The following is a 16120-nucleotide window of genomic DNA, read 5'->3' on the forward strand; positions in this document are numbered from 1 at the left end:
TGAGTTGTCAGCACAGAGCCTGACATGGGGCTCAAACCCACAGCCCAGGAGATCATGACCTGAGCTGAAGTTGGACATTTAACAGACTGAACTACCCAGGCGCCCCATACTATCCTAGCTATTTTTCATTGTACATTTCAGGAGTATTAAGTATATTTACATTATTGTGCAACCAATCACCAAAACTTTTTCATCTTACAAAATTGAAACTCTGTACCCACAAAGAGCAAATCCTCATTTTCCCTTCCCCCTGGTAACCACCATTCAACTTTCTGTTTCTGTGAATTTGACTACTTTGTGTTTTTTTTAAGATTTTATTTTATTTCATTTCATTTCATGTAATCTCTATACCCAATGTGGGGCTCACACTTACAACTCCAAGATCAAGAGTCACACATTCCACTGACTGAGTCAGCCAAGTCACCTAAATTTAACTACTCTGGATACCTCATATAAGGGGGATCATACAGGGCCCTTGGGTGGCTCAGTCAGAGGAGCATGTGACTCTTAATCTCAGGGTTCTGAGTTTGAGTTCCATGTTGGGTGTAGAGATTACTAAAAAAAAATAAACTTTGGAAAAAAGGGGGGATCATACAGTATTTGTCTTTTTGTAACTGTCTTATTTCACATAGCATAATGTTCCAAAAGTTTATCCATGTTATAACATGTAACAGAATTTCTTTTTAAGGTAAATAATATTCCATTTTCTGTATATACCAGTCTGTTTATCCATTCATTCATCAATGGACACTTGGGTTGTTCCTACATTTTATATATTGGAAATAATGCTGCTATAAACATGAATGTGAAAATATCTCTTTGAGACACTGCTTTCAATTCTTTGGGGTATATCCATGGAAGTGGGATTTCTGGATCATATGGTAACTGCCATACTGTTTTACACAGCACCTGTAACATTTACGTTCCTATCAACAATACACAAAGTTTCCAGTTTATCCACTTCCTCATCAACACTTGTTATTTTCTGCGTTTAGGGTTGCATAAGGTTTGTTTGGGGCAGAATAAAGCACAATTGTCCTGGAACAACAAACATAGACTCCTCAATTTTGAAGTTCCTCATTTTTGAGGGAAGTTTCCAACCACCCTACTTGTGGTTGATTGCTCTTGGGCCAACCTGAGATACAGGCTGAAGGGGGAGTTTCATGGATGTGTGAGAATAAGGTGCAATAGTGTTTCCCCACAGCTTCTGGAGGTCTGTTTCCAGAGTAACTTGAAAATAGACCTCTGGGGCACCTGGGTAGCTCAGTCAGGTAAGCATCTGACTCTTGATTTCAGCTCAGGTCATGATTTCACAGTGGTGAGGTTGAGCCCTGAGTCTGGCTCTATGCCCAGGGTGGAGCCTGCTAAGATTCTCTCTTTCTCCCTCTGTCTGCCCCCGCTTCTGCACCAGCTCTCTCTCTCTCTCCCAAGAAAGAAAGAAAGAAAGAAAGAAAGAAAAGAAGGAAAGCAGGAAAGAAAGGAGGAAGGAAAGAGAGAGAGAGAAAAAAATATTTTTATTTTTAGGAGCTCAGAACCCTGGGTTTCACTTCTGGTACTTTGGCTCAGAGGCTTTGTGATGTTAGGCAAACTTCCTCCAGAAATTTTATTTTTCAGACAAAACAACTAACTCCTCTCTGGCCCCATAGCTGTCACAGTTCTCTGAATGCTTGTTCTTGCTCATCTGTGCATTGTTTCATTTTGTTTTGTTTTTTTAGTCATCTTTATAGAGCAGTGAAAAATCCACCTTTATGAGAAGTCTTTGCATTTCTTTGTGATTCTTTGCATTGCAGCAAGCCAAGCAAAAACATGACTCTCTGCAATTCCCACTCAGAAATATGTAGAAATGAGATGACTCTTGTACAGCAGTGAGACCACTGGTGAGAAGAAAGGTATACAAGGCACCAGTGATGAAGTTTTGGGGTGATGGTGAGGTGGTCCAGAGCTGACGGTCAAGAAAGAATTCTTGAAGACATCTTGGGTACAAAAAGGAGATTTTAGAGTTTCCCCAGCACCGGCTGCTTCTGGGTCCTGGTCGCAGCCATGGCTGAAGAAGAAGCACAGGTTGAATTGTTGGTGAAGGCCGGCAGTAATGAGGCCAGGACTGGGAACTGCCCCGTCTCCCGCAGACTGTTCACGGTACTCTGGTGCAAGGGAGTCACCTTCAGTGTCACTACTGTTGAAACTCAGAGGCAGACTGAGACGGTACAGAAGTCGTGCCCAGGAGGGCAGCTCCCATTCTCACTGTATGGCACTGAAGTGCATGCGGACACCTACAAGATGGAGATTTTCTGAAGGCAGTGCTGTGCCCTCCCAGGTACCCCAAGCTGGCAGCTCTGAACCCTGGATCCCACCTGGCTAGACTGGACGTATTTGCCAAATTTTCCGCTTACATCAAGAATTCGAACCCAGCTCTCAATGAAAATCTGGAGAAGGGCTCCTGAAAACCCTGAAAATTTTAAACAAACGCTGGACATCCCCCCCTCCCTGAAGAAGTGGATGAGACCCGTGCTGAGGATAAGGGTATCTCTTAGAGGAAGTTTCTGGAGGGCAATGAGCTCACTCTGGCTGACTGCTACCCGTTGCCAAAACTCCATCCCAGAGGTGGTCCGCGAAGTGCATCTACACTGGCACAATGCCTATACTCGGGAAGAGTTTGCCTCCACCCGTCCAGATGATGAGATAGAGCTGGCTTATGAGTAAGTGGCCAAGGGCCTCAAATAAGCCCCTTCTGGGGCTCCGTCACCCCCTCCATTTTCTCCACAAAGGCACCAGGTGGTTTCCACTTGGCTACCCAATGGACACACTCGAAAATGGCCAGTGGGCAGAGAATCCTGGAGCACTTGTGCAGGGCTGGCTGGGGGTCTGAGGGGAAAGATGGGGAATCTAAGTAAGATTTTTATTGTGGGGTGGTGTGGGTACTGTAAGAGTCACCTTGGGAGTCACCTTGAGATGGCGACCCAGCGGCGATTTCTCTGGGGGTTGGAGAACAGCGTGCACTGACGACCCCCACCCCTCACCTGCAGACCTGGAATGTCCTGCCCCATTTGAAAACAGCCAATCATGAAGCTCCAGTTTTCCCCCACCCCCACGAAGCAGGCAACCTATCCTGTCCCGCTGCGACCCTAAAATGCCCTTACTTGGTAATCTGTCCCCCAAGACCAAACCCAAAACGCCCTCACCCATAAAAACCCCCGCCCCTCCCAAACGGGGGCGACTTCCTTGACTCAGCCCCTACTCAAGTCACAGAACCTCGCTCGGGGACTGCGGACCCCAGTAAAGGCTTTCTTGGCTCCATAACTTGGCTTCCCTCTTTCCTCTCGTCTCTGCCTCCATCTATTGAATCTTACAAGTACGACCATGTATTTCAGTAATAAACTACAGAATTTTGTAAAAGGGTGATTTTATTAAAGCATGGGGACAGGACCCATGGGCAGGAAGAGCTGCCCTGGGGTTGGGAGGGGTAACTCATTGTATACCCTTCAGTTGGGTGGCGGTCAGACAGAGATGGAGTAAGTCTGTAAGGTATTTTGGAAGCGAGGTTTCCAGGACCTTGAGGGGCTAGCTATTGCTAGGGAAATGCCACTTATTACTGTTTATTTTTTTTAATGTTTTATTTATTTTTGATACAGAGAGAGACAGAGCATGAGAGGGGGAGGGGCATAGAGAGAAGGAGACACAGAACCGGAAGCAGGCTCCAGGCTCTGAGCTAGCTGTCAGCACAGAGCCTGACGCGGGCTCGAACCCACAAACGTGAGATCTGACCTGAGCCGAAGCAGGAGGCTTAACCGACTGAGCCACCCAGGTGCCCCAGACTGTTTAATAAAACCTCAGTCATGAGACCCTTCAGATGTATATGGGAGAGGGCATAAACTTGGAGTATGATTGTCAGCATATATCCTGGAGAAGTTGAGATAAAGGAAGTAGACTTATAGGATCCTCAAGGTTGGGATAATGTCAAGCTAAGATTCTCTTTTGCCCCCAGCAAAGTGTCATCCTTGGGGTAGCCGAGCTCCTAGAGGGAAGTCACTCTGCTGGTCTCAAGGACTTGTCAATGGACTGTAGGCAGTAAAGGGAATTTAATTTTTCATTTGCCTTAGTTTCCCACATGACCATCACATACACTTAAACCCCTTTCCTTTGTTCTTGGGTTACCAGGAGTGTCTAAGGAACATCACACATATTCCACCTGAGGGGTGTGTGTGCGTGCGTGCGTGTGTGTGTGTGTGTGCGCCAGTCTGTGTTTTGCCCTCGTGTTGGCCCATGCTCCCTCATCACCAGAGTTTCTTTCTTAAAAGTTAGCTCAACATAGCATAGTTCAACATGACTGGCTAAAGAGTTTGCACATGCAAACTCTTAATTTGGGGTTTGTGAGTACCAGCTCCATGTTGGGCTTAGAGATTTTTTTTAAATTAGGGCAACATTATTGTATTTCCTATTGACTAGTAGTATTTATTTTTTACTTTTTCTTAAGATTTTTCTAACATATCATTTTTTAAAGTTTTATTTATTTAAGTAATCTCTATACCCAAAGTGGGGCTTGAACTCATGACCCCAAGATCAAGAGTTGCTTGACCTTCTGACTGAACCAGCCAGGTGCCCCCTATACAGTATAGTATTTCAACACAAATTCACAGGATGCCTGGCTAGTTCACTCAATAGAGCCTGTGACTCTTGATCTTGGGGTCATGAGTTCAAACCCCATGTTGGACATGGAGCCTACTTAAACACACACACACACACACACACACACACACACACACACATTCAAAATTATACAATGGATGCTTATAAATAAATTACTCAAGGGGTGCCTGACTGGTACAATCTGTGGAGTGTGCAACTATTGATCTTGGGGTCATGAGTTGGGTGTAGAGGTTACTTAGAAAAAATCTTTAAAAAAATAAAATCTTATGAATAAATAAATAACTCAGGCTTATGTAACAGCAAAATGTGAAAGACCCACCTATTCTCCGCCAACAATAATTTATTGTCTGTTGTTGTAGGCCAGGTACCCCAGGAAATAGATTCAGAGACAGGTTTGTGTGCAGGTGATTTATCGAGAAGCATGCTCAGAATCAACATCTGGACGGGATGAGAGAAGAGATGTTACGCAATACCTTGGGGACCTCCGAAGTCAGGACAATCCCCTTCAGAACTGTCCCAAACTGAGACAAAGGGGCACGTGTTTGTACTGCATAAAAACTCATCATTGGATGCCACCTGTCCCCAGGGAGGGGCTTAAACTTGGTAAAGCAGCCATGCCTCTAGAGGCCGGCACTCTGCAAAAGCTGTCAGCAGGCAACATTCCTGGCAACGGTCTGAAGGGTCTCATCCTAAAGAAAAGCACGTGGATAACATCCCAGAGTCTCCACCCCTATACTCCTATCCCTGCTCCAGAAACAAAATCCATGATTGTGTGTCTCTCTCCAGATGTTTTTAAAGTCATATATGTACATCTTTTCATATACAGGTGTCTATGAATAGAGCTTTTCTTTTTTTACTTCAAGTAAATCTTATTTCATAAGATATACATTTCTATTGCTTTATTCACTTATGCTGGAGATCTTTCCATTCAGGCACGAATAATTCTCTCTTTCTCTTATGTCAACAACTGCATAATATTACATATTGCGGATGTCCAATTTCATCAAATGCTTTTTTGACATCTATTGGAGAGATCCTATAGCCATCCTCAAGTTTATCTGACTCTCAAGGTTGTCTGAATTGAAAATGCGTGCGCACAGCAAAGGATATTTTATTTTATTATTTTTTAAAGTAAACTCTATGCCCATGTGAAGCTCAAACTTAAAACACTGAGATCAAGAGTCACATGTTCTAGACTGAGCCCGCCAGGCATCTCACAAAAAGGACATTTTAAAAAATGATCGATAATGAGGAGAGTTTATTTCTCACACAGTAAATAATAGTAAAAGGCAATAGAAATTCACACAATATGGCATCATTGTAGGAATACCAATAGGTGAATAGAAAATCTAATAATAGACTTCATGTATATATAAAAATATTTTTAGTTTATGATAAATATGGAGTTTTCAAATCAGTGCATTGGAATAAGTATTCCATGGTAGTGGGCAACTGAATATTGTGAAATTAAGTTGTACCCTACCTCACATCTTATACAAATAAAAATTCCAGACAGATTTTTAAATTGTTTAATGTTTATTTACTTGTGTGTATGTGTGTGTGTATGTGTGAGAGAGAGAGAGAGAGAGAGAGAGAGAGAGAAAGGGAATGAGGACACAGAGGAGGGACAGAGAAAGGGTGAGAGAATCCCAAGCAGGCTCTGTACTGTCAGCGCAGGCTTCAAAGCAGGGCTTGAACTCCTGAACCAGGACGTCATGACCTGAATCAAAATCATTAGTCTGATACTTAACCAACTGAGCCACCCAGGGGCCCCCATATTTTAAATTATGATATAAAAAATTCCATAAAACTATTAGAGGAAATATGAAAATATTACTATAACCTCAGTTTATAATGAAAGTATTTCCTAAGCATAAAATGAAAGCCAGAAACCATGAAGGAAAAATTTGACTGTTGTTGTTGTTGTTTTTAAGAAGACTCCACACCCAGCGTAGAGCCCAACAGGGGGCTTGAACCAACCACCCTGAGATCAAAACCTGATCTGAGATCAAAAGTCTGATGTTTAATCCAACTGAGCCACCCAGGCTCATAAAATTTAAAACCTCTATGCAGCTAAACACTCACACAAAACAAAAAACAAGATTATGAGACAAGTGATAAGTAAGGAAAATATATTTGAAATGCATATAAGCAACTAAATCACTAATATACAAGATATATAATGAATAAAGAAGAGGGGCGCCTAGGTGGCTCAGTTGGTTGAGCATCTGGCTCTTTATTTCAGCTCAGGTCATGCTCTCACAGTTGGTGGGTTTGAGCCCAATGTCAGTCTCTACCCTGGCAGTGAGGAGCCTGCTTGGGAGTCTCTCTCTCCCTCTCTCTCTCTCTCTCTCTCTCTCTCTCTCTGCCCTTCCCTTGCTCTCTCATGCTCTCTCTCAAAATACATAAACTTCGAAAAAAAGAAAAAAAGGGGAAAAAAGGATTTAAACATTAGGAGCACCTGACAGGTTCAGTCAGTAGAGCATGCAAGTCTTGATATAAACGTCATGAGTTCCAGCCCCACATTGGGTGTAGAGCTTAAATAAATAAATAAATAAATAAATAAATAAATAAATAAATAAAGGTTTTAAATTTTATTTATTTATTTATTTATTTATTTATTTATTTATTTGCTGTCCACACGCTTTATTAAGTCGTCCCAGAGCCCGCCCCGGCTCCGCTGTGGAATGTGGTCAGTCCTGAGCTCAGGAAGAACTCTTCCCTGCTGATCACTAAGCCAGAAACTCCAGAGTCTAGCGCCAGGCACAGGAATGGTTTATGGAGAGCCACTATCAACTGGTGCTGTGGTCATCAGACTACTTTGGGTCACATGGTAAGCTGAAGGTACACCAAGATGCCAAGCTGATGATCTGGGGATCAGACTAAGGGGCCAAGGAGCCCCTGAGTATGGCTGACGAGGTTGTTGAAAAGAACTGCTGGAACACAATTAGTAAAGGAAATATGGCCAAGGTGAGGCTCCGCACTGGAATCCGCACTCCACAGAGACTGAACTTTGCACCCTTCATCTGAGGTTGCAGGATAGCACAAATTGGAAAGCGGGGAGTTTCCACGAAACGTGCTTTCTGCAGTGGAGAAACCTTACACTTTAGCCTCATTCACTGGGGAGAGTGTTTACTCAAACATCAGGTGTAAATCCACACTTGTGGTTTACAAGACTCTTGAACAATGCTCCTTTAAGACATGGACAATGAGGAGCTGGAGCAGGTCAAGCTTGGGTGTGGGTCTTAGCCAAAAAACTGCCAGCAGCATCCTTCAGGCCCCAGCAGCGCCTGCGCAGAATTGCCCAGGAGCCTAAAGGCAGGTAGATGAGGTGATCTCAGCATTACGTAGGCTGGAAGGGGAACCACCAGTTTCATTAGGATCTGAATATAATCTAATTGTAATCCTGCACGGTAAGGGATAAGAATCTATGGGTAAGTTTATAATAAGAGGAAATAAACATTTAGTTTGTAAGAGTCAGGAAGGAGGCAAAGAACTGATTACAGAACAAAACAGGAAAGTTACCAAGACTGTAAAATGTTTTAAGATCTCTTTCCAGTAATCATTTTGCAATATATACATATCAAATAGTTATGTTGTACACTTTATTTTTTATGTTGTACCCTTTATTTTTGTTTGGATCTTTTTAAAATTTACTTTTCAAATTTACATTCAAGTCAGTTAGCACATGGTACAACAATGATTTCCTGAGTAGATTCCTTAATGCCCCTTACCCATTTAGTCCATCCGTCCTCCCACAACCCCTCCAGTAACCCTCTGTTGGTTCCCCATATTTAAGAGTCTCTTATGCTTTGTTCCCCTCCCTGTTTTCCTGTTATTTTTGCTTTCCTTCCCTATGTTCATCTGTTCTGTGTCTTAAATTTCTTGTATGAGTAAAGTCATATGATATTTGTCTTTCTCTGACTGTCCAATTTCGCTTAGCATAATACCCTCTAGTTCCATCCAGGTAGTTGCAAATGGCAAGATTTCATTCTTTTTGATTGTCCAGTAATACTCTATTGTATACGTATACCACATCTTCTTTATCCATTCATCCACCGATGGACATTTGGATTCTTTCCGTACTTTGGCTATTGCCAATAATGCTGCTATAAACATTGGGGTGCATGTGCCCCTCCGAAACAGCATACCTCTATCCCTTGGATAAAAACCTAGTAGTCCAATGCTGGGTCAGAGGGTAGTTCTTTTTTTAATTTTTTGAGGAACCTCCGTACTGTTTTCCAGAGTGGCTGCACCAGTTTGCATTCCCACCAGCAGTGCAAAAGAGATCGTCTTTCTCCACCAACATCTTTTGTTGCCTGAGTCCTTAATGTTAGCCACTCTGACAGGTGTGAGGTGATATCTCATTGTGGTTTTGATTTGTATTTCCCTGATGATGAGTGCCGCTGAGCATCGTTTCATGTGTCAGTTGGCCATCTGGATGTCCTCTCTGGAGAAGTGTCTGTTCATGTCTTTTGCCCATTTCATCACTGGATTATTTGGGTTTTTTTGGGTGCTGAGTTTGATAAGTTCTTTATAGATTTTGGATACTAAACCTTTATTTGATACGTCATTTGCAAATATCATCTCCCACTCTGTTGGTTGCCTTTTAGTTTTGCTGATTGTTTCCTTCGCAGTGCAAAAGCTTTGTATTTTGATGAGGTCACAATAGTTCATTTTTGCTTTTGTTTCCTTTGCATCTGGAGATGTGTTGAGCAAGAAGTTGCTGCAGCCAAGGTCAAAGAGGTTTTGCTTTCTCCTGGAAGATTTTGATGGCTTCCTATCTTACATTTAGGTCTTTCATCCATTTTGAGTTAATTTTTGTGTATGGTGTAAGGAAGTGGTCCAGGTTCATTGTTCTGCATGTCACTGTCCAGTTTTCCCAGAACCACTTGCTGAAGAGACTGTCTTTATTCCACTGGATACTCTTTCCTGCTTTGTCAAAGATTAGTTGGCCATACATTTGTGGGTCCATTTTTGGGTTCTCTATTCTGTTCCATTGATTCAAGTGTCTTGTTGTGCCATATGTTGTACACTTTACTCTAATACAATGTTAAATATCAATTATATCTTGATAAAACTTGGAAAAACTTTAAATGCAATCCCTTTCTTCAAAGTAAAATGGTCCTCTGCCCCCACCCCAGTCTAGACCTTAAAAGATTTTAACTTTTTTTTTTTGTAGGTTTTAGGCCCAGCATGGAGCCCGGCATGGGGCTTGAACTCAGGACTCTGGGATCAAGACCTAAGCTGAGATCAAGAGTTAGATGCTTAACTGCCTGAGCCCCTAGACTCTAAATCCCCAAGACTCTAAAAGATTTTAGCAGTACCTTCAGTAAACATATCTGCTGATTTGTAAATGAACACTATTGAGGTAAGATTGTCTTTGGCATGGCCAAGGTCTTCGTGATTCCCACCACCTCTATATTTTTCCAGCTCTTCTACCAAAGTGAGGAGCTTCATAACTGTTTGTGGTTGATGGCAAAGCTGTTGAGTTTCTGTTGTCAATTCTGACAATTCTCCCAGAAGAGTGGGGAAAAGTCACAAATAATCCAAATAATTGCCTCCACTAATATGTCTACTTTTTATTTTTATTTTTGTAAGTAAACTGCATGCCCAACATGGGGCTCAAGAGTGGCATGGTCTACTGCCTGAGCTAGCCAGGCACCCCTCCATGAATATATTTGATTTTCAAGTATATTGTGATCATTTTTATGGTAAATTAGCCTTTATTAGTAGTCCCCCAGCATGATTTAACTAGTTAATCCAGGAATCTCCTTCTCACTAAAAAAAGTTGTACATGTGCTTAAAAGATCCTTCCAGTAGGAACTTCCTCTTACTGACCCCATGGTGCAAGTGACATAAAGTCTGTCAATCAAATGTTTTTTTTAGAGCTTTGACATTTGAGCAAACTGAGAGGAGTGGTATGACCTTTGATGTCAGTGGGTTAAGAAACTGGGTAAAGCTCTAAAGACCAAAGAAATTTATGACCCATATGGTAGACTCAGAAAGGGATACTGTGATTTAATTCTTTCATTACATTATTCATTTAGCAAACATTTCCTGAGCATGTAGCGTATACCAGGTACTATACTAGATGCTTGCACACACTCATTTCGTTTAAGATATGAGGACAAATTCAAAACCTTTCAAGAAATTTGCTCAAGCTCACACAGTCAGACTAAAAGATTGAGGTTTCAGGGAGCCTGGCTGGCTCAGTTGGAAGGGCATGCGACTCTTGATCTCAGTGTCACTTGCTCAAGCCCCACGTTAGGTATAGAAATTACAAATAAATAAATAAACCTTAAAAAATAAAAATAAATAAAATCAAAAGGCAATTTTCAAGTCCTGTGTCCTGACTCCAGTTCTAGTGCTTTACATACTCGTCCACAGTTGTCTCTCCAAGGCTAGTGCACATCCAGTAATAGGTGTGAATTGAAGAAAAAAAAAAAGAATCTTGTTAAACAGATGAGGTAGAAGTAGCTTTATTTCAACAAAGTGAGTACTGAAATAATTAGTATATAATTATAACTATATATAAGTATAATTATACTTCCTGAGAACACATCGCTAGTGAAAGCAGAGCCTGGAAGGGAAGATTTTCGGGAGAAAATGGGTGAAGACACACACACACACCAACACACACAGAACAGAATTCTCCCTAGATCAGAGGAGATGAAGTTCAAACCGCCAGTAGAAAGCTGATGGTTGAGGTGTTTGGAATGAATAACATAAACCGTCAGACTCCTGGCTACATGGGAAATAAACCCAACTCAGCTAGCTTAGACAACCACAGAAAGAGCCTGAAGGGCAAGTGCAACTAACACTGGCTCTCTCTCTTCCTCTTCTTCTTTCTCTTGTCTGTACATCTCTCTGCATGTCAACTCCACTCTCCCTCAGACAAGTTCCTACAAGTGAATTCAAAAATAGCTGTTGACAGTTTTCAGACCACATCTCCCAACTACCCCACCCAAGAACTTCACTCCCTTCTCTTAGTGCCAGTTCAAACATCCTGGTGTAGGACTTGGGGCTTAGAGAGAGTGGAGGGGAAGGCCGGTGGCTTTGGTTATCCAGAAGAAATGGGAAGATGTGAGCTTGCAATTAAACAACTAAATGTCCTCCACATGGAAGTCTAATTTTCATTGGTCTCTGTTCTTCCTTGTTATAAGTGCATCATTGTTTCCACAAATTTTGGAAAAATATGGATAAAACAAAAGGTTAATGAGCTCAACTGTATCTTTTATCTATTTTAACAGCATCATTATTTTCATCTATGGGTAATGAAATATACCCATAGCTTTGATTAGCTTTTATGCCTATTAGGTCTTGAGGAACTGTGACACATGGAAACTTAAGAATGCTGATCATCTCTGGTAACTGCCAGAGATATTTTGGTAGATATTTCTCTCTTTACATTGACTCATCTTTTTTTTTTTAAAAAAGACTTTATTTTATTATTTTTTTAATGTTTATTTATTTTTGAGAGAGAGAGAGTATACACACACATATGCAAGCAGGGTAGGGGCAGAGAGGGAGAAAGAGAATCCCAAGCAGGATCCACACTGTCAGCACAGAGCCCAACTCAGGGCTCAATCCCATGAACTGTTAGATCATGACCTGAGCTGAAATCAAGACTGGGCCCCTTAACTGAGCCATCCAGGGGCCCCTTGACTAATTTTCTATTTCTGTTATGTGGTCCATTAAGAAATAATTCCACGGACTTAAATATAACATTTCAGAATTAATAAAGCATTGTATACCCCACTAGATAGATTCAATGTTTCCTTGTAAAAGTATTCACAGAGTCGTAGATTTGCATCGTTTTTTGCACTTTGCAGAAAAAAAAGAAAGGAGAGGGGGCCCAAACAGGGGTGGAGGGCCTGGATTGACTCCTGGCCTTATCAGACACCCTGTGACCTTTGGTAGGTCCTTTACTCTTTTAAGTTTCTGTATCAATCTCTCTGAAGTGGATGGTATTTCCTATTTGACAAGGGTATTAGGAGGAGTAGAGATAACAGATGCCTAGCACAGGGTACGGAGGCTTAACAAAGGGTGCTTATTGATTTTGGCCAAAGCCGCATCCTACAGATGCCCTTAGAGATCCTTATCCCAGGTTGGGAGAATTCAGCAATGCTCCACTACACATTCACAGAAAGGAATCAATCACCAGTTTATACAGATCTTTCCTCTCTGAGCCCATATTGCTGTACACAGCTCATAGTCCGTCTGATCTTCCTATTACCGTGCCATAGGACGTGTCTTACACTGTTAACTCAAACTATGAACTACATTGTTCACATGTTTCACCATCAGTTGCCAAACTGACCTCATTTCCTGCCAAGCTAACTTCATTTCCGTTTTTGATAGGGTTACTAAACTGAATGGGTTCCAAGAATACTGCTGACACAGTATATCTGGATTCTGCAAAGGGCATGATAAGGTCCCGTGGTCTCTCTGTGGCCAGGACAGCCAAAAAAAGTATTAGAGAGGGAGATAGCAAAAGTCATAACTGCTATGAAGCCCATGCACTCATTCACATAGCAAATATATATTGAGGGTCTGTGTGGGGCACTGGTAAGGCTCTATGAATAGAAGAGAACAAAACAGACAAAACTTTTGGAGCTTACGTCTGGTGGTGGGGAATGAGGCAATGAACACACAAATCATCTAGAAATTTCTTAAGCTGATATGTGTTACCAAAAGAATAGTATGACTTGGTGCAAAAGAGAGGCTCCTTTACGTATAGTAGTCTAGTAAGGGGGCAGCTGGGTGGCTCAGCTGGTTGAACGTATAGTAGTCCAGTGCTCTAAAGAATGAGGATGGGGAGTCTGGCTGTTTCATTGGTAGATCATGCGACCCTTGATCTTGGGGTTATAAGGTCGAGCCCCATGCTGGGTGTAGAGATTATTTAAAAAAGAAAATCTTGGGGGGTGCCTGGGTGGTTCAGTCAGTTGAGCATCCAGCTTCAGCACAGGTCATAATCTCAAGATTCGTGGGGTTGAGCCCTGCCTCGGGCTCTGTGCTGACAGCTCAGAGCCTGGAGCCTGCTTTGGATTCTGTGTCTCCCTCTCCCTCTGCCGCTCTCTCTCAAAAATAAATAAACATTAAAAAAATTTTTTTTGAAAATGATAACATAAAATCTTGGGGCACATGGGTGGCTAGATGGTTAAGTGTCTGACTCTTGATTTAGGCTCAATTCATGATCTCACAGTTCGTGAGATAGAGCCCTACATGGGGCTTTGCACTAGCAACAAGGAGCCTGTTTGGAATTCTCTCTCATTCTCTCTCTGCCGCTCCCTCTCTTCTTTCTCTTAAAATAAAGAAATAAACTTAATAAATAGATAAATAAAAATAAAATCTTAAAAAAAATAGAATGAGGAGAATGAGGGGTAGGGGAGCCTAGGTGGCTCAGTCAATGGAGCATGTGACTTCTGATCTCGAGGTGGTGAGTTCAAGCCCCATGCTGGGCATAGAGCTAACTTAAGAAAAAATTTATATATATATAAAAGGAGCCAGCTGTGTGAAATTCTGGAGTTATTGCACTCCAGGCATCGGAAACAGCAAATGCAAAGCCTCTAAAATGAGAATGTGTTTGCTATATTTAAGGTATAGGAAAGAAAAGCAGGCCCTAAAGAAGTGAGAAAGACACAGATGGGTAGGGAGTGAAACAGTTTGTGATGAGCCTCCCCAGTGATGTTCCCCAGGGGGTGTCACATGACCCCCACGACTCAGCACCTCAGCCCTCACCTCAGCAGAAGTAGGACCTGGGAAAATCTGATTCCCTCCCTGCCACCATCACCTTGGACGGAAAAAATTCTATCTACTTACCTGTGTTCTGTGTATGTATTGTAATTTCCTTTGTGTTCCATGATGTGGAAGGTTAGGAAATGCTAATGTAGGTTTTTGTAGATCATGTTAAACACTTTACATTTTAACACCTGTATAGTTTCAAGGGACAAAAGTGGAACCATTGACTAAAAAAATACATAGAAAGACATGTACTGCAAAACAAGGACAAACTTTAAAAATTAGCAGAACTATCTAATGATAGAATAAGTTGCCTCAAAAAAAAAGTCTGGTAGGAGGTAGAAAATATACATACTAGATAGGAAGACTCAATATTATAAAGATGTCAAGTCACAATAAATTAATCTATACATTTAGCATAACCAAGATTAAAATATCAAGTTTCCTTGGTGCCTAGATGATTCAGTCGGTTGAGTGTCCGACTTCAGCTCAGGTCATGATCTTACAGTTCCTGAGTTCAAACCCTGCACTGGGCTCACTGCTGTCTATGCAGAGCACACTTAGGATCTTCTGTCTCCCTCTCTCTGCCCCTATCCTGCTCGTGCTCTCTCTTTCTCAAAAATAAGTAAAACATTTTAACAATGCACTTTTAAAAGAATTTTAAAAGTTTTCTTAACTAGACAGTTATTATTTATTTTAAAATTTTTTACTCATTTATTTGTTTTTAGTAGTCTCCACACCCAAAGTGCGGCTTGAACTCAGGATGCTGAGATCAATAGTCACATGATCTTCTGACTGAGCCAGCCAGGTGCCACCCCCACCCCGCCCCTGGCAACTAGACAAATTTTTTAAATTAATACTTCAAGAATATCTGAGAAAATTCTGAAAAATAATTCTGAAAGCAGATCTTTCTTTCTAGATATTAAACATAGAATAATTAAAACAATACAGTATAGGAATGTGACTAGTCAGATAGAACCATGAACCAAAATTAAAAGCCCAGAGGTGTGGGGTATCTGGGTGGCTCAGTCAATTAAGGTCTGACTTCAGCTCAGGTAAAGATCTCCTGGGTCGTGAATTCTAGCCCCACATGGGGCTCTCTGCCGTCATCATGGCGCCTGCTTCAGATCCTCTGTCCCCCTCTCTCTTGGCTCCTCCCTTGCTCTCTCTCAAAAAATAAGCAATCTTTTTTTTTTAAACATTTATTTATTTTTGAGAGACAGAGTGAGACAGAGTGTGAACGGGGGAGGGGCAGAGAGAGAAGGAGAAGCAGACAGAATCTGAAGCAGGCTCCAGGCTCTGAGCAAGCGTTTAGCACAAAGCCCAACTCAGGCTCGAACCCACAAACCGTGAGATCATGACCGGAGCCGAAGTCGGACATTTAACCCTGAGCCACTCAGGTGTCCCATTCTTTTTTTTTTTTTTTTAAGCTTATTTATTTTTGAGAGAGAGCGAGAGACAGAGTGTGAGCAGGGAAGGAATAAAGAGAGAGGGAGACACAGAATCTGAAGCAAGGCTCCAGGCTCTAAGCTGTCAGCACAGAGCCCGATGCAGGGCTCTAACTCACGAACCGTGAGTTCATGACCTGAGCTGAAGTCAGAGGCTTAACCGACTGAGCCGCTTAGGTACCCCCAAAAATAAGTAATCTTAAAAAAACAACCTAGAGGTGCCTGAGTGGATCAGTTGGTTGAGCATCTGACTCCTGATTTTGGCTCAGATCAAGCCCTTGGAT

The 16120-nt window shown here is 41.9% G+C and overlaps 1 pseudogene; it reads left to right on the forward strand.

The window, feature by feature from the left end:
- Positions 1-2040: 2040 nt before the first annotated feature.
- Positions 2041-2721, forward strand: LOC115292841 (annotated as a pseudogene).
- Positions 2722-16120: the final 13399 nt, after the last annotated feature.

This window comes from Suricata suricatta, chromosome 5 (genome assembly GCF_006229205.1).
Source record: "Suricata suricatta isolate VVHF042 chromosome 5, meerkat_22Aug2017_6uvM2_HiC, whole genome shotgun sequence".
NCBI lineage: Eukaryota > Metazoa > Chordata > Mammalia > Carnivora > Herpestidae > Suricata > Suricata suricatta.